General features: G+C 37.3%; 1 protein-coding gene and 1 long non-coding RNA gene across 3 annotated transcripts in view; one reads left to right on the top strand and one right to left on the bottom strand.

Annotated features, from left to right (window-relative positions):
• Nucleotides 1-16,106, bottom strand: part of LOC102157568 (uncharacterized) — a 1,229,235-nt gene that overhangs the window by 628,868 nt on the left and 584,261 nt on the right. The window lies entirely within an intron of this gene.
• The window catches only part of LOC146405644 (uncharacterized), a 290,811-nt gene that overhangs the window by 230,384 nt on the left and 44,321 nt on the right, over nucleotides 1-16,106 (top strand). Inside the window, exon 12 of the long non-coding RNA XR_014838368.1 lies at nucleotides 14,501-14,685. This is a non-coding gene — a long non-coding RNA (uncharacterized LOC146405644). The remainder of the gene's footprint in view (nucleotides 1-14,500; nucleotides 14,686-16,106) is intronic.

Below are 16,106 nucleotides of genomic sequence, written 5' to 3' on the forward strand. Positions count from 1 at the left end.
CATAGTTTACTTTAGACCCAGTCTCCAAAAGATATTTCTTCACCTACATAATGCATACTGATGTTACTTGAGCAAATTTGCCCTCTTCTATTTGCACGTACGGTTATGTCCCTTCATGACAGTAAATATCAGCCATTTACATGACAGCTACAATGTTAGCCTTTTGTGGCAAGTTGGATAGTCAACATCAAAATATCTTGTGCTATCAAAAGCCAGTAAGTAGTCTTTTGTTCAAGAAAAATGCACTTGTTTTTTTAATTTAATTTTTGCTTAAGATGGAATATATTACAAATTTTAAAATTATTCTCCAAAACAATTGAATAATTATAGATTTTGCACATACACTAAGTACCAAAATTACTGTAGCAAGAGTATTTAAATTACTCTTGATGTCTTCCAGGGCAAGGCTGCTCAGCCTTTATTACCTGCTATGTTTCATGTATACCCAATTTATAATTTCCCATGTTTCCCATTGACTCCACTGATTGATAACTTCATGCATCTCACAGAGCCCTATATGGGCCCTGGCACAACTAATTAGTCTAACAAGTACCATCAGGGCCATCAGCATGTAATACCCCTCCCATTACCATGTGGATACCATATAGAGTTAGCTGTCTTTGGATGAATTGGGAGTTTAGCCACACTGTGTCTGCTAAAAGCTCGGAGAAGAGAAGTGGTGTCTCACCAGTTACTACCACTAGCAGTAGAGTTAAAACTGTTCAGTGTACATACATCTCACACATTACTCTGAGCCCATGTCAGAAACTAGAATAAAAAAGTCGAGTTCTACTGAGCCCATCCAAGACTATTTTAATTCAACTATTAATAATATTTCATATTAATAATACTTCATCAAAAATAAAACATTGGAAACAGATAAAACTAGACAGGATCTTATGCCAATAGGAATAAATTGGAACTGTTTCAGGGAAACTGAGATGTATCATCACCCGACTACTAAGTCTTACTCTACTGGCCAAATAAATTGATTTGAATTCCCAAATTACATATTGTTTTCAGACTCTGTGTGCACACACATTTTATTAATGTGTGACACTGCTGGCAGTTTTCTGATTTTAATTTTTGGTTCAAAATTCCAAGATGTCTTTTTTGTATCTTTATATTTTTGCCTCTAATGAGAGTGGCTTGCCAACATTCACCAAAGTCTTTATATTCTTCCTGCCTCCATTTGCACATGTTAAAGAATACTGGAGGAGGTGCAAACTTTTAGAGGGAAGAATTTCAGTTTGGAGTATATCAAAAGTCAAGTATCTGAGAGACATGCATGGGAAATTAAGAAGTTGGATTATGGATCTAGAGCTCAAATAGAACTCTGTGCTGAAAATACAGATTTGGTATCATAAGCTTCTAAGAGGTTATTTGAAAACATGGGTGTGAGTAGCACATTTGCAGGGAGAATGAATAGAGTAAGAGGCTCAAGTATAAAACATTGAAAAACAATGTATATTTGTATTCATATCTAAAGACTCTGGTACTGCAGAACCTACTTTCAGCTTAGCATAAACACTTCTTGTGCCAAGACTACAATAAAAATCACCCTCAGAACTGCACTCTCTAGGTGTGCCCCCAGCAGCCACATTTTCACACATAATCTCACTTTTAGCCATGAAGGCTAAGCCAGCTCTTATGGGTTGGCATTCACTCTGAGCCAACTGGAACCACACATGGTGAGGAAGTGTAACTGGAATGTAATATATAAACTGTAGGATGATAGGGAAGCCTTCTTCTCCATCAAGTGAGAAGGAAGAGCATGAATGCAAAGACAAAGAGAGGAGACATAGTAATGACCACTTTCTCAGTTTCCTGATACAAACAATTCTGTTGTTGATTCAGCCCTTAAGTTATTCTGCAATTGTTAATCAAGTATCTTCCATGTTCCAAGCACTTGTTGGTAGTCATGGCCACAGTGATAAAGGACTTAGTTCCATGACCTCTTGAAACAATCCTTGATATATTCCTTTTCTTAGAATCGTATCTCCTTAAAATAGATCTCCTCTTGACTCAGTCTTAGCTTCAGGTGGTTTTTATTGATACAAACCAAAAAGTCTAAGCTTTTATATGGCTAATATTTCTGTCTTCCGCAGAAATAAAAATGGTACCTTAATACATTATCTTTCATTGATGCTCAATAAATGTATAATAATGGAATAAATTAATTTCTATATTTTTTCAATAACCTTGTAATTCCTACCAGAACTCTAGTATTAGCTTCTAGGAGCAAGGCACTTTGTGGCAAAAAAAGGTTTATTCCCTTAAACATTCTACCATGCAGTGTGTCCAATCTACTTTAATCAGAGCCTTCTAGCTTGCTTATTTCCAGAAGAAAAAAAATCTTTAAACAGAAAAGTTATGGAGTACAGATTGAAATCCAACTTATTTGCATGTTTCAAAGTAGCATTTCAAGCATGTGTCTCTACTTAGATTCCTATGGGAAAGCTGTATTTATTGCTAGCTATATTTAAGGATAGCTTTGTGCCACTTATTTTTTATCTCACTTAAGGAACTATTACATGAGTGGAAAACATGTTATCCTGGAACCAGTTAAATCATAGGTTATTATGATGTTTAGTTATCCCTTAATTGTTGCAACACATTCTCTCTAACCCAAAGCCCTGAGGCAAACAGTGACATGAACACAAACTATATGGAAGAAAGCATAAAGTGTAGCTCTGACTGTTACACTCAGCATGGGACAACCAAACTTTCCATGAGCATTTATGGAATGAAATTAGAATCCTGGTACTACCATTCTCTGTCTTTGTAACTTTTGGAAGTTAGTAAAATTCCTACCCCTTGATTTTCAAATTTGTCTCCTATGGTGGCTGTGAGGATTAAACAGTGAAATCCAAATAGCTTGTTTAGCCCAGTATTTTGTTTAAAAATGTTAGCTAGTATTATTTGTATTGCTATGACTTTTTTTTTTTTTTTTTTTTGCCCTAAGGAGCAAAGAAAAGAAAAGAGCAGAAAATTATATAACAAGGTAAGCTATTCAAAGACCCTCAGCCATGGTGACTACTGGCCAGATCCCATTCTCCTATTTGTGACTTATTTTCAGACTCCACATAACATAAAAGGCTGCTTTGTATCTGTGCATTCAGGCTCCAGAATATAAATTGAAGGTGTATTGTCTCTTCTCCACAGAATCTGCAGTGTAATAGTCTGTTCTTCAAACATTATCACATAGCTGATTATTTATCTATAGCTTATGTTCCTTGAAACTTATGTCCTAAGAGTAGAATTAAACAGGGCTGAATTCCACATTGAGTCTGGCAATGGGAAGATGAGTGAATCCACAAAGCTTTCAGTGTTGTCTTCTAGGTTCCCAACCTTCCATTTATGTTCCTCTTTCCTCATGTCAATGGTAGTTCCACCCACATATGCAGAAACATTGATTTTTCTAAGTTTCTTTCTACTATCTTTCCCCTACACATGCTCATCAAAAAAAGGAAGAGATCTAATCTCTGCCATTTATAGATGCAAACTGATTGATTGACTGATGACACTTGAGTGTGAATGAGTGTCTGTAAATGCCTCACCATAGTCAGCTTGTGTATTTTAAGTCTTTTGTCTCTAATTATGGAATGAAAGACTGTATCTCCATTAAAGTAATTTCAGGCATCTGTAAGAAGAAAGGCAGGAATGCTTCCAAGAGATAAGGCCTACACTAAAGGTAAATCTGCTTGACTCCTTTTAGAATAATTGTACTTACATATAGAAGGGACATGAGGCCTCTCCTTGAAGTGGACTCTTAATCTTTTAAAGGTAGTAGGTTCAAAAGGCTCTGTTAGAAGACTGCCCCTGAGTGCCTAGTTGCTACTTTTTCCTGATATCTCTGTAGGCCTAGAGCCATCCTTTCCAGGATAAGCGTTTTTTTTTTGTTTGTTTGTTTGTTTTTTTTTTTTGCTTTTTGGTATTTTTTGGGGGTAGGGGGCAGCTGGTGGGGGTGAATCTCTTCTAAAGTAGCTTCACTCAACTCCAGAACAGGCCACACAATGAAAGCAGAGGGTAAGCAACTAAAGCATAGTAGGTAGTCAGAAGGCGACTGAGGCAGGCTACAGTGAGTTAAGACTAGCAGTCAGCATTATCACATGCTCAAAGATGCTGAGTAGAGATTTCAGCTCTTTGGATTAATGAGATGCTCAATGAGCCTGGAGCAGACATACAGAAATCAAAGTCCTCAGCAAAAGAAAATAGAGATAAGATTTTCAAGATCAGGTCCCAGGCAAAGCTGGGGTCTTTGGGAAGAACATGGCAGAATGAAAGTGTTGGTTTAGGAACCAAGACTAGGTGGATAACCAAAATTCTAGTCCTTGGAAATAGTTACCACCTTGGACTGAGGCAAGAGGGTCCCACGCTCTGTGCTTGCAAGAGCTCTTCTGAGTTCTTCTGTTAGCCCTGCAACTTCCCATGCAGCAAGGAGGACACGATGCTAGGAAGACATGCCAACCTGGATGCTGAGCCCACTCTTCTATACCCTGCTTAAATGGCCCTAAGCTTGCTTCTGGGGCCTGAATAGACTCTTTCCTGTCCATTCTCTCAGTAACTGACAGCACCACCTGGTTGGGTTATTCCTAGTCTGCAGCTATGACTATGAGTTGGCTGTTTGGGAAAGGGGAGGGTGGACAGAGCTTCAATGTGGACAGGTGGCTGTAATATCCACACATGTGTACATAACATCTTTCAAAGTACAGAGTAAAACTGGGACTGGGAAGAGAAGAGGGAATGATTAGGGGCCTTCCATTTGTGTTCTCGTCCTGGTGCTTCTTAAATTTCCCTGACCAAAGAAAAAAGGGACCCCCAAACTTGTGATATCTCCTTGAATGTCCAGGTAAGAATTAAGAAGTTACAGGACATAAGGTTACTAGATTTCCAAAGGTAAGGAATTAATCATTTCATTATTCTTCCTTTCATACTTGAAGGATAAATTCCCTATTCTTTTCTAATTATAGCCCTTTCTCAGAAGAATAACCACAAAGTCCCAAATGTATAGGGTTTTGCTTATTTAATTAGCACTTAACGTTTTTGAAAGATTCCAATTTGGGGATTACAAAATCAAATATCTTGGGGCCAAGGAGTAGTAAAGGCCTGTGGTAGCTTCAGGGTGTAGGAATCACCCAATAACATTTGCATTGAAGAAAAAAAGTGAATAAGAAAATTTTAGGTATACTGCTTTGCCACCTCTAAATAAGTTCTTCCGCTTCTTGACTTTCTAGACTATTCCTATGCTTTTTTTGGTATTCCTGGAATGAAATTTCTTTTTAAAAAGTGTGTTATTAGAACTTACATTTTAATTAATTAGCATAATGTATGATTTGTGTTCTTAGTTTCTTTGCTTCTCATCACCAAATCTATACAAAGAATATATATTCAATAATATTGTTCATAATTCTATCTCTATCTGTGAGATACTTTGATCTATATGTCTTAGAATTAGTCTGGTTAAAACACAAGCTTGCATACACAAAAACACATTTTGCTTTGATATAAATGGTTTTTCATGTAAGTACATGAATATTTTTAAATCACACAAGTGATGTGTAATATGTAACTTTGGGCACTTAGAAAGTTGATTCTTAGAGAAAATACGGAGAGTATAATTGTTAGTGAAAACCAAAATTTAAACAATAAACTAATTAGTATTGTCACTTTTAAATTAGTAATTTTAGGAAGATAGACATTTATTTCATGGCTCAGTGTATTTTGGGAAGTCCTCTTTGGGAAATTTGTGGGTACCACTGGTCCAAATCCTTTGAGATATTCTTAGTGATGGTTAATCTTCATAAATTGAGGTCAGATTTTATTTTTAGAGAAGGAAAAAGCCAATCAAAGCCACGTCTGCTGAATGAGGTGAGTGATCAAGCTGAGTCATTCTTCTGATCAAAATCAAAGCATGCCTATAAATCCCAGAGTTGTGTGTTTATGTGGCTCTATAACTTTCTACTGGCATTGAAACCAACCATAAATCAAAGTTACAAATATGTTCTGAGTATCATTAAAAGGTGTGATTAGCTTCCTAAGATAATGATTTTGAACAAAAGTTAACATTTGTGTATATAGCTTTTAATATACCTTTTTAAAAGCAGAAAGACATTAGTTTTTCTTCTCACACTATACATTAAAATGATATCTAGGTGTATGTAAAGTATCCTTTTTAGAGTAAACCATAAAAATCTAGAAGAAATTACGGACAATTTAGCTAACATCCTAACAACAAAGTGAGAACCTTTAAGGATATATTGACATTGACACAATTGATGGTTAAAAAATATATATATCATATAGGCATTTATAAAATTAAAAGACAATATATGGAATAAAGAGATTCAGTACATTTACACATTTTTGAAATGAAAAAACTTGAATTGTTATACTCAGTAAAAAGACAGAACCACTATTCTGGTCTATGAAAGTATAAACTGGCAAGATTTTCCCCTAGAGCAAATTGGTGATATGTAAGAAAGGCCTGAAAACCATGTACACTCTGACCTACTAAGTTAATTTTTAAGAATGTATTTGAAGGGAATTTTGAACGAACACAAATATTTCTTCATACTGGTGAAGGGAAAGAAAATCTGATGCCCAGCTACAGAGGATTAAATTAGTAAATTTTGGTATTTCCATGTAAGAGAATAATTAAAGACAGGGACATGTTTATAATATACAGGTTGTCAAACAATAACGCAACTGTAGCCATTTTACTTCTTTAGACAGACATTTAATCTATTTTCAAATACTCTTAATTCAATAATTTAATGAGGAACAGACGGTTGGCATTTTGTGTGTGTCTGTGTAGAATTGTTACTTTTGAAGCACTGCTATGCTGCCTGTTATGTAAGTTCTTCTCTTTCTAGATAAAGGGTTGTTTCTGTTCACACACATTTTCTCACAGCCACACCGTACACTCAAAGCCACCTCAGAACCAAGAGGCACAGGAGCTTCCTCTGCCACCCGCATAGAGCTGCCTTCTTTGGTGGGCGCATTGTACCGATTTACTTTTTCTTCCTGAGAGATGAGGTTTCTACTTTCTAAGACATTCAGAGTAGGTGATTTAAAGCTTGTGATTATCACTTCAGGATTGAGTCTGGTTTTAATGACAATTTAAATCACAGAGAACAACACTGCTCAATCTCCCGATATCCTTTCCATACCAGATGACCACTTAAATCCTATCTTCCTGCAGATCTTTGCACCTTTTCACATGTGTTTTCTTTTACTTAAAGCTAAGAATATGATTTGGATTAATCATTTATTTGAGTGTGTGAAAATTTGAGCTCCTTCATCATATTTCAGGTTTGTTTAATAGCTTAAAGGGGTTAAAATACCATCAACGAGATGGCCAAGCCTGCATTCAGCTACATAGAAGAGGGCATTTTCTCAGTACTTGGAAAGAAAATCCTAAAAGAAGATTTTTTAGAAATGTTGCTAAGTCCCAAATGGAGCAAATGATTTTTTTTTAAATCTGAAAAGACAATATTAATAAAGGGGTGATGTTGAAAAATAGGCGATTTTTTAAAGGTCTATTTAAAAAATCATATTTTAATGGATTTTCACAAATAATTTTAATCAACAGTTGTATGTTGTGAACTCAAGAAGGTAAAATTTATGCCCGGTTGGATTTACTTACTAAAGCTGTAGAAAATTAAGCAATTTATTTTGAATTTTGTTAATAAGAATAAAGTTCTATGTAAGTCATAATACAGTTGAATTTCTCATTTGGCAAATGTGATTTCAGAGGAGCAGTATAGAAATGAGAATTAAAATCATGGGCTTTGGAGTCAGACATAATCCACTGGAACCACAGTCTCGCTGCACACTATCTGTCTCATGTTGGGCCAACTGGTTTCTATTTCCTCCCAGGCACAAAAGACATAATAACCATGTCTTGCAAGTTCATTAACAGATAAATGAAATCATACATGAAAGGGTTTGGTGGAGTTCTTGCCTCATAATAAGCACTAAATAAACAGTAGTTGTCATTATCACACCAGTTTTGACCCTCAATAATTTCGTGTTGTTCTCCTCTCCCGAACTGCCTCCTCACTATGTTGCCTCTTCAAGGTCTATTTCAAGTAAGACTTCCTTGATTTTTGTGGCTTTATTTGATCTAATTGCTACATGAGTGATTGTTATCCAATCACTCCAATGAATTATAAACTGCTAGAGATCAAGATAATGCCTCCTATTGTTTCTGAATCCTTTAAAATTTTGTTTTAAAAAAAATAAAAATTTGTTAGATCCTTGTCCTGGTTAGTTATTGCTGCATAACAAACCCCAGAACTTAGTAGCTTAAGGCAACAAGCATCTTATTATGTCTCATGGTTTTTGTGGGTCAGGAATTTGGACAGAGGTTGGCCAGATGGTTCTTTATTTTACAGGGCACTGACAGTGTAATTGGTGGTATTCAGCTGGTAGTTGGACTGTACAGAGTGTCAAAGATGCCTTTATTCACATTCTGGGGCTGTAGTGGGGTTGATGAGATTCTGCTCAACAGGTGTGCTAAAGCCTACATGGGGTGTATGCATGTTCTCTAGCCAGCTTGGTGGGCTAGAGAGTACTTGCTGGACTTCTTACCTATCAGATCAAGTTAGCCTGACCTTATATGGTTAGCATGGCCTTATATGACTAAGAAGTCAGTTACATCACTATTATTGGTTGAAGCAGTCACAAGCCTACCAAAATTCATGGGGAGAGGACATAGATTCCACCTTTTAGAGAGATGAGTGTCAAACAGCTTTTGGTTATGATTTAAAATTTCCATGGTCTCTTCTGACACCAAGAGTCAAAGTTTTGAGAGTAGAGACTATGTTCTGGTATTTCTATCACCAAGAGCATTTTACAGATCAGGATATATTTAATAACTAAAAATAACTATAAACTTATTTTAAAAAGGATTTTCATTTTAATAGTCTAGAGATAATCATACTAAGTAAGCCATACAAAGCCAAATACATGATATTACTTATATGTGGAACTTTTAAAAGATGACACAGGAGTTCCCATCGTGGCACAGTGGTTAACGAATCCAACTAGGAACCATGTTAATTTTTAAAAAGAACCTGTCTAGGAGTTCCCGTCGTGGCGCAGTGGTTAACGAATCCAACTAGGAACCATGAGGTTGCGGGTTCGGTCCCTGCCCTTGCTCAGTGGGTTAACGATCCGGCGTTGCCGTGAGCTGTGGTGTAGGTTGCAGATGCGGCTCGGATCCCGCGTTGCTGTGGCTCTGGCATGGGCCGGTGGCTACAGCTCCGATTCAACCCCTAGCCTGGGAACCTCCATATGCCGCGGGAGTGGCCCAAGAAATAGCAACAACAACAACAAAAAGACAAAATAAATAAATAAATAAATAAAAGATGACACAAATGAACTTATTTACAAAATAAAAACAGACCCGCATACATAGAAAACAAATTTATGATTACCAAAGGGGAAAATGGGGGAGAGGGATAAACTAGAAGTCTGAGATTAATGTATACACACACTACTAGATGTATAATATATAACCAACAAGGACCTACTATATACCATGAAAAACTGTACTCAACAGATAGTAATAACCTCAAAGGGAAGAGAATAGCTATATATGCATGTATAACTGAATAACTTTGCTGTACACATAAAAAATATTGTAAATAAACTATTTTAGTAACAAATAAGAATTTGATTAAAAACTTGCCTTTGTTCATATTCTGTACAGTTAAGAAAAATCAAATTATTTAAGTTTTTCATATCAGAATCTAGCTTTACTGAATTTTACGACCATGAAACCATGACCATACTGAACACTTCCTTATTACTATCACCTAAGCTTTTTTAGTTTTTGCCTCAATAGCCCCTCTTTCTCTCTCTATTCTGTGTGTGTTTGTGTGTGAGAAAGAGAAGATCTGAAGTCAAAAATATGGTGTTTTCAACCAATAATACTGTGTAAGCCATTCCTTTTCTTCAGAGCCAAACTTTGACTTTTTAATAATAGTAACATTAATATTAAATTACATAATATATAAAGTTTCACACAGCTCTAAAACTGTGCGACTGTGGGTTTGCTATTATTATGATAACCATGGGGAAGCAGCACAGAGTGAGCAAAAGAGTGTTGCTATCAGAGACAACAAGACGTGGAGTTTTGTTCCAGACCTGCCACCTGCTAGTGGTGTAAATTTGGAGGATGATAATTTCTCTACGAAGTTCCCAAGGTTGAGGTGAATTCAGTGACACACCATGTAAAAAATAATCTTGATAAACTGTAAAAGCTGCATGCCATGACTGGGAAATATTTCTATGCCTTCTTAAAGCAATGGAGTGGTCACACAGGATTTTAGATAGGCTCTGTCCTTACACTTTCGGACAAGTCTGGAGCACTTCTGTGTACAGGCTTCTCTTCTAGAATAACTACAGCCCCAGAACCTGCTACTAAGCCCAGCCCATGTGAAAATTACTCTCTGTCCTTACTAGGAGGCTGCATTTCTAATCATTGAAAACATGCATATTATCAGGGAAAGTCACTGATAATTCAGCCGCTGAGTCAGGATAGAGAAGTTATTCATTACTGGGTTCAACCCAAGGTCAAAAACACGAAACCCCAACCATTAAGCAAAATGGTGACAGGCATGGTAATGATGACCCAGAGTGAATATATTGCTCATGGGAAGCAAGGTCAGGAATACAGCAGGCCTGGAAAAGGTTGCCAAGTCAGGCACCCACAGTCCATAGTTGAGAGGTGTATATGAAATAGCACATTCTAGATGGAGGCCAGCCACCAACAGAAGAGGCTATGGAAACCCTCAGTGTCCAGCTGTGTTTTCAAATTTCATTTCTTTCTTCCAAAACTCTTTCTTCCCTACAGTGAAGACCTCCTCACCTGGTCACACCCTGTGACTACCTGGAAAGGGATAAATTCTCCTTGCTGCTGAAGAAGGCATTTGTTTGTCCTCTTAGTCTCAAAGTAGGAACTAAGCTTACTTTCATAAATCCATGTTCTCAGTCAGCTTCAGTTCCACTCCTTTTTTAGACATGTTACACTTGAACATTCCCATTGGAAGGATGCTGAATTCAGTAGGCTTAAGGACTGCAGAATTTTTTAGAAATGAGTATCTATGTTTTCACATTTCTTTCATTTATCTAGGCTTTACCGAAAGCATCATTATATCAAGGCAATATAGAAGACGTATAAATTTGTGTCGAGTGCCTGGGTGTAAATAGAATTGTAATGGTTTGGTTATGGGGCTGTATAATGTGTGGTAATGTATAAAAATATAGTAAGGAATGGCCAGCTTCTGCTTTCTATTGTCCTGGGAGGTGGCTACAGAAACACCTATTCAGATACGAAAGTCAAGAAAGGGTCATAGTCTGCCTTGCCTTTGTTGAAGGCACCTTTTTGAAGCCCAGTTCTTGGCCTGCCACTGCCGAGGACTCACTCAGCTCTGAGTGTCTGGGAAATGGCTGTTTCATTAAGGCTCCTGAACCCTATCATGTTACACTTCAGAAGTAGTGACCAACTCACTTAAAACAAAGAAGCTTTGACCTTTCTCCCCTCCTTCAACCAAAAACAGATGAAGTTAAAGTGACTCATTTCCGGCTTTAAATATTCTCTAAGAAACAGTTTCTCAAGTAGTTTTGGGCCTCGGGGATTTGTTTTTGTTTTTGTTTTCAGTTGCGTTTTTGCCTTTGTTTTATTTTACATTTTTACATAAATATCTCATTTCCTTCTTGCCAAGGTCAACCTATTACTTATATTCATGGTGCTGCTCACTATTTTTTTTTTTCCTTCTTACTTTCTTTTTTTTTTCCCTCCCTAATCTACGTTGTTTATAACCATGACCCTTGATCCTCCAAGTCTTAAAACAGCTTGGCTTTCAGCATCTAAATCTGACAAGGTCAGCATTTTTCTGTTTATTCTGAGAATGCTATTTACCCTCTGGGATTTTTTAAAGCAATTCTGTAAAACATCACTTGGAAAAAGTTTGTAGCATTCGTGGAGACTTCCATAAAAGACCACAAGAAATGACAACTTCTTGCTCTGATTTTTGAACTCTCAACAATCATCCTACCTGATTTTGTAATGTCTAAGTAGCTTCACTAACCAACAATTTTAAAATAAAATTATAGTTTTAAAATCATCTAAATGATCTAAATACTTATTTCTCCTCAGTAGGATGTGCTTGCCAACTTGAATTAAGAACTTGTCAAATAATTCTGCTTTGTCCTTCAGAAATTTGTCCTTCAGAAATTTCTACTCAGAAATTACATTAAGTTATGAGTTAGGATAAGGAAAGAAGGCAGGCCTTTTCTGTACTTAAGCCATAGGACAAATCTACTTTTGATGAGTATGTTAAGTTGTGATTCAGTTGGGGATCATAACTTGTGGTTAAAGAGGCAAAAGCTGTTTCTGAACTGATGAAGTTACGAAGGTTATTTTAAAAGAGACTAACATACTTTTCAGAGGTTCACAGATAATCCACCAAGCCTGGATACACTTCTCCATTCACGGGAACTGCTCCAAACTCCTCCGCTTAAGCATCAACACCTCAGATCCCAACAACCCTTGGGATCAAGCTGAAAAGAGAACTTTCTAGCTGTGCAGCTTCAGTGCAGAACATGCCTCCACTAAGTACAGTGAAGCCAAAGTATGTAATGCATTCAAATCTCATTAAGAAGAGGCTTATTCACTAGACTGTGAGAAGAAAACATCCAACTCTAGCCAGAGCACTGCTAGTTCAGAGGGCACTACATTGGCAGATAAGACATCCTTCTGGTGGCAGATGAAGGCTGGAGAGGGGGTGAGAGGCCACTCATGCCACTGGGGATCTATGTGGTTTCTTCAGGGAAAGTAAGGATGCTGGAATCTCTGGCTCGGGAGAAGCAAGGAGCAGGTGGTGCCTGGGAGGATAAACACTGCTAAGTCTGCATTTATTCCTTTAGCTCTAACTGTACATTAATTCAATAAGATGTCTAATAAAATAATGCATTTTTCAAAATGCTTAGCTTGCACTTCAAGAGGGGAGGGCATTTGTATTATTTACCAAAGAATGCATCTTGAAAGAATTGGTGAGTAAAGTAAGCTGGCGCTGTAGGCTGCTCTGGCCTCCAGGGGTCACCCTTCCCTTTAATGACTGTGTAACAATAGTCTGAGACCCCCACCCTGAGGGACTTTGGGCTTTTAGCAATTTCTTGTGCCCTCCTAACTCTGAGGATCTCAGACATTGCTTATAGGTTCCAGAACGTGTGCTGGTTGCCACTCCCCCCTCAGCGGGCCATCTGTCTCTGTCTGTTGCCACACCCTTCTGCCGGCAACCTCTTCCTGTTGGAGTCTGACTCCTCAAACACTCTTTCTGCCCACCTCATACCATTTTGTCCTGTGTGTGGATATGGGCCGGTTTTGTTACACCCTCAGCACAACCAATAGCAAGCTAAGGATTTGTTTTGTTTTGTTTTTTATAAAATTTTGCTGGAGGCTTAGGAATAGCCCAAAGAAAAATCTATGACAGGTCACTGCTTTGATGTGACTCCTCTCAGAATGTTTGTACACCTCCTAGGGGTTCCCTACTAAATGTTTTCTTTACACACCCACACATACTCTTCTTACTTCATGTTATCCTGAACAGCTTTCTTTTCTCTCATCTGGAATCAAGACTCTCACATCCCTCATGACTGCCACATAGGGGAAAATTCATTTTCCTGAAAGGAAATCTGATGTGATATACAAAGAATATAACCCCTTTTATCATCAAATATGCCAGCTTCTCTCTCCAGTGTCTCAAATTTTCTCATCAGAATAAAATATTTGCTTTACCTTATTTTAAGGAATGTGGGAAGGGGAGGCGGCTGTGCAATTTAAAAGGTAAGATGTTTCTGAATTCTAGGCATTCATTTTCATACAAATATTGACATGCACCTAGGTTCCCTGTTCCACTGGGGAGTTAGTGACTAAAATGATGTACCCTCTGTGATTTAAGGAGTGGTCCTAGTATCTTGGGATCACTCAGAATCAAAGGAAATAAGTTCAAAAGCAGAGTCACAAGTACACATGGATAAAGAAAGAACTGGGTTCTAGAGGCTGGCAGTATCCTATCAGTTCAGACCTTAGGCAGTATAGACCGAGGAACTGTTACAAGTTAGAAAAGATGGTGACACTTTGGGGGGCAAAGCAAAGACTAGAGAGATTGTATGTGTAGAAGCAACAGATGGACCAGAAGATTGCAAAACTGATCTCAAATTGGGCTTATTAATATACTATATCCCCTCAATGAAATGGATTTCTCTGTAAAAGGCTAGAGATGGATTAGAAAAAATCCCAATTACTTACTTGGGCTAAGCCAGGGACAAAGACCAGGGACGTGAACACCAGGCTTCTCTGAGGTCTGCCATTGTGCTTTCACCTGCCCTACTATCCAGGGGCTTACATCAAGCATGTGGGCAGGTTGGTAATTTTATGTCTCTACAAACCAGGATAGCTAAAATATTTGCTCCCATTCATTCAAAGGAGGACCTCATGAGGAAAAGAAGGAAGATTCCTGTTGGTGGCAGTTTTCACCTGGGCCTCAAACTTGAATAATTTACTCAGTAAATCAAAAACATTTCTGAGAAGTTATTTCGGTAACCAGCTATTGCTATTTGACCAGCTCATTCCCACTCCAAGTAGACTTTCAAGGTGTTTCTCCCAACAAGGTATGTAACTTTCCTCGGAAATTTTCTAAGATACCTAATCCTTTAGTATTAGCCATTTCTCAACGATGTCCTAGTATCCCTTATAAACACGGGCCCTGGGCACCATCTAGCTGTTCTACTTCTCTACTTCTCTGCTAGTCTTATGCTGCTGTCCCTTGGAGTTACTGGTGTCAGCACCATTAATACACATCCTTCATTCCCTACTTACCTACAGGTTAGAAAACAAAGAGTGCTTTTGAGAGCAAAAAATCTCTCCTCAGGAAGACTCCCACTAAATGCTGTTGAATTGGAATGAACAGAAGTGGTGGGTTTAAGGGCACAAGTACAGGAGAGATAGAGGCCAAGATGCAGAAGATGGCTATCTAAGATACTGGATGTGCTAAGTCAGGTGAAGTTTGAAACCACTTCTTTGTGTCACTATCTGAAGAAAGTATTTAAGATTTTTTCCTGAGAAATAAGGCTACATTCTTACTCATTTAGTAAGTAGAACTTTGGACTTCTCAACACAGCTCTTTTATTAACATGCTTTGCATGTAAACTTCTAATTGATTTCCTTATACTCACTTTAAAAATGAATATATTTTTCCACATTAACATTTTATATAACATCATGGTCTAGACATGTACATGTACTGCTAAAATTAAATCATCAATAATCACTATCTAAAATGAATTACATTCCAAAAGCTCTGGCTAATGATTTATCTCTTCTTCATGGAACCGATCTCTATCAGATTGATTTATGTAGCAGCCAATCATGTTTCAGTAAACTGCAGCATGCGCATGCATCTTTAAGTGATGATAAGCTGTGACTGTCCATTTATTTATACAGCACTAGTAATGAAAAAAAAAGAAGAAATAAAAGAAGGAAAAATAAAGTCCCAACCTCTTTCAGAATCTTCCCACGATGGCCAAATCTTCTAAAAAATGATAATGGCCAATTCTATATTAAGTTTCAGAATAACTGATAGACTAGGATCAAGCATATGTAAAAACATACACAAAAATGGTGAACATTAAAGTGGTGACATTTGATACAGAGAATTTTTTGCCTTTGCATGTTTACATTATTTGCTTTGATAGCAAGGTATCTTCCTGCACATTTACATTATTTGCTTTGATAGTAGATGCTTTTGTTAGTTGTTGAAGTGATTGACAACCTCATGCTGTTCTATTTAATTGCCTTTTCTGCAATGCAAGGTTCTATGTTTAGAAGACACTATTTCATAAATAAATCCAAGGAGTGTGTGTGTGTGTGTGTGTGTATCTGTGTGTATTATAGATGTTTCATTTCTCAAGCCAATTCTGTAACCATTCAGCTACAGCTGTCACCATATTTATCTGTATTTACATTAGGGTTCATTCTCATCCTTCATGTTTTTTGCCTTTTCTATATTTAAGGAGATTAAATGGATCTTCCT

Source organism: Sus scrofa, chromosome 2, assembly GCF_054392235.1.
Source record: "Sus scrofa isolate SSC_HxYL_T2T_F1_AM1 chromosome 2, Sscrofa_HxYL_maternal_Yorkshire_Landrace_v2.0, whole genome shotgun sequence".
NCBI classification, from domain to species: Eukaryota; Metazoa; Chordata; class Mammalia; order Artiodactyla; family Suidae; genus Sus; species Sus scrofa.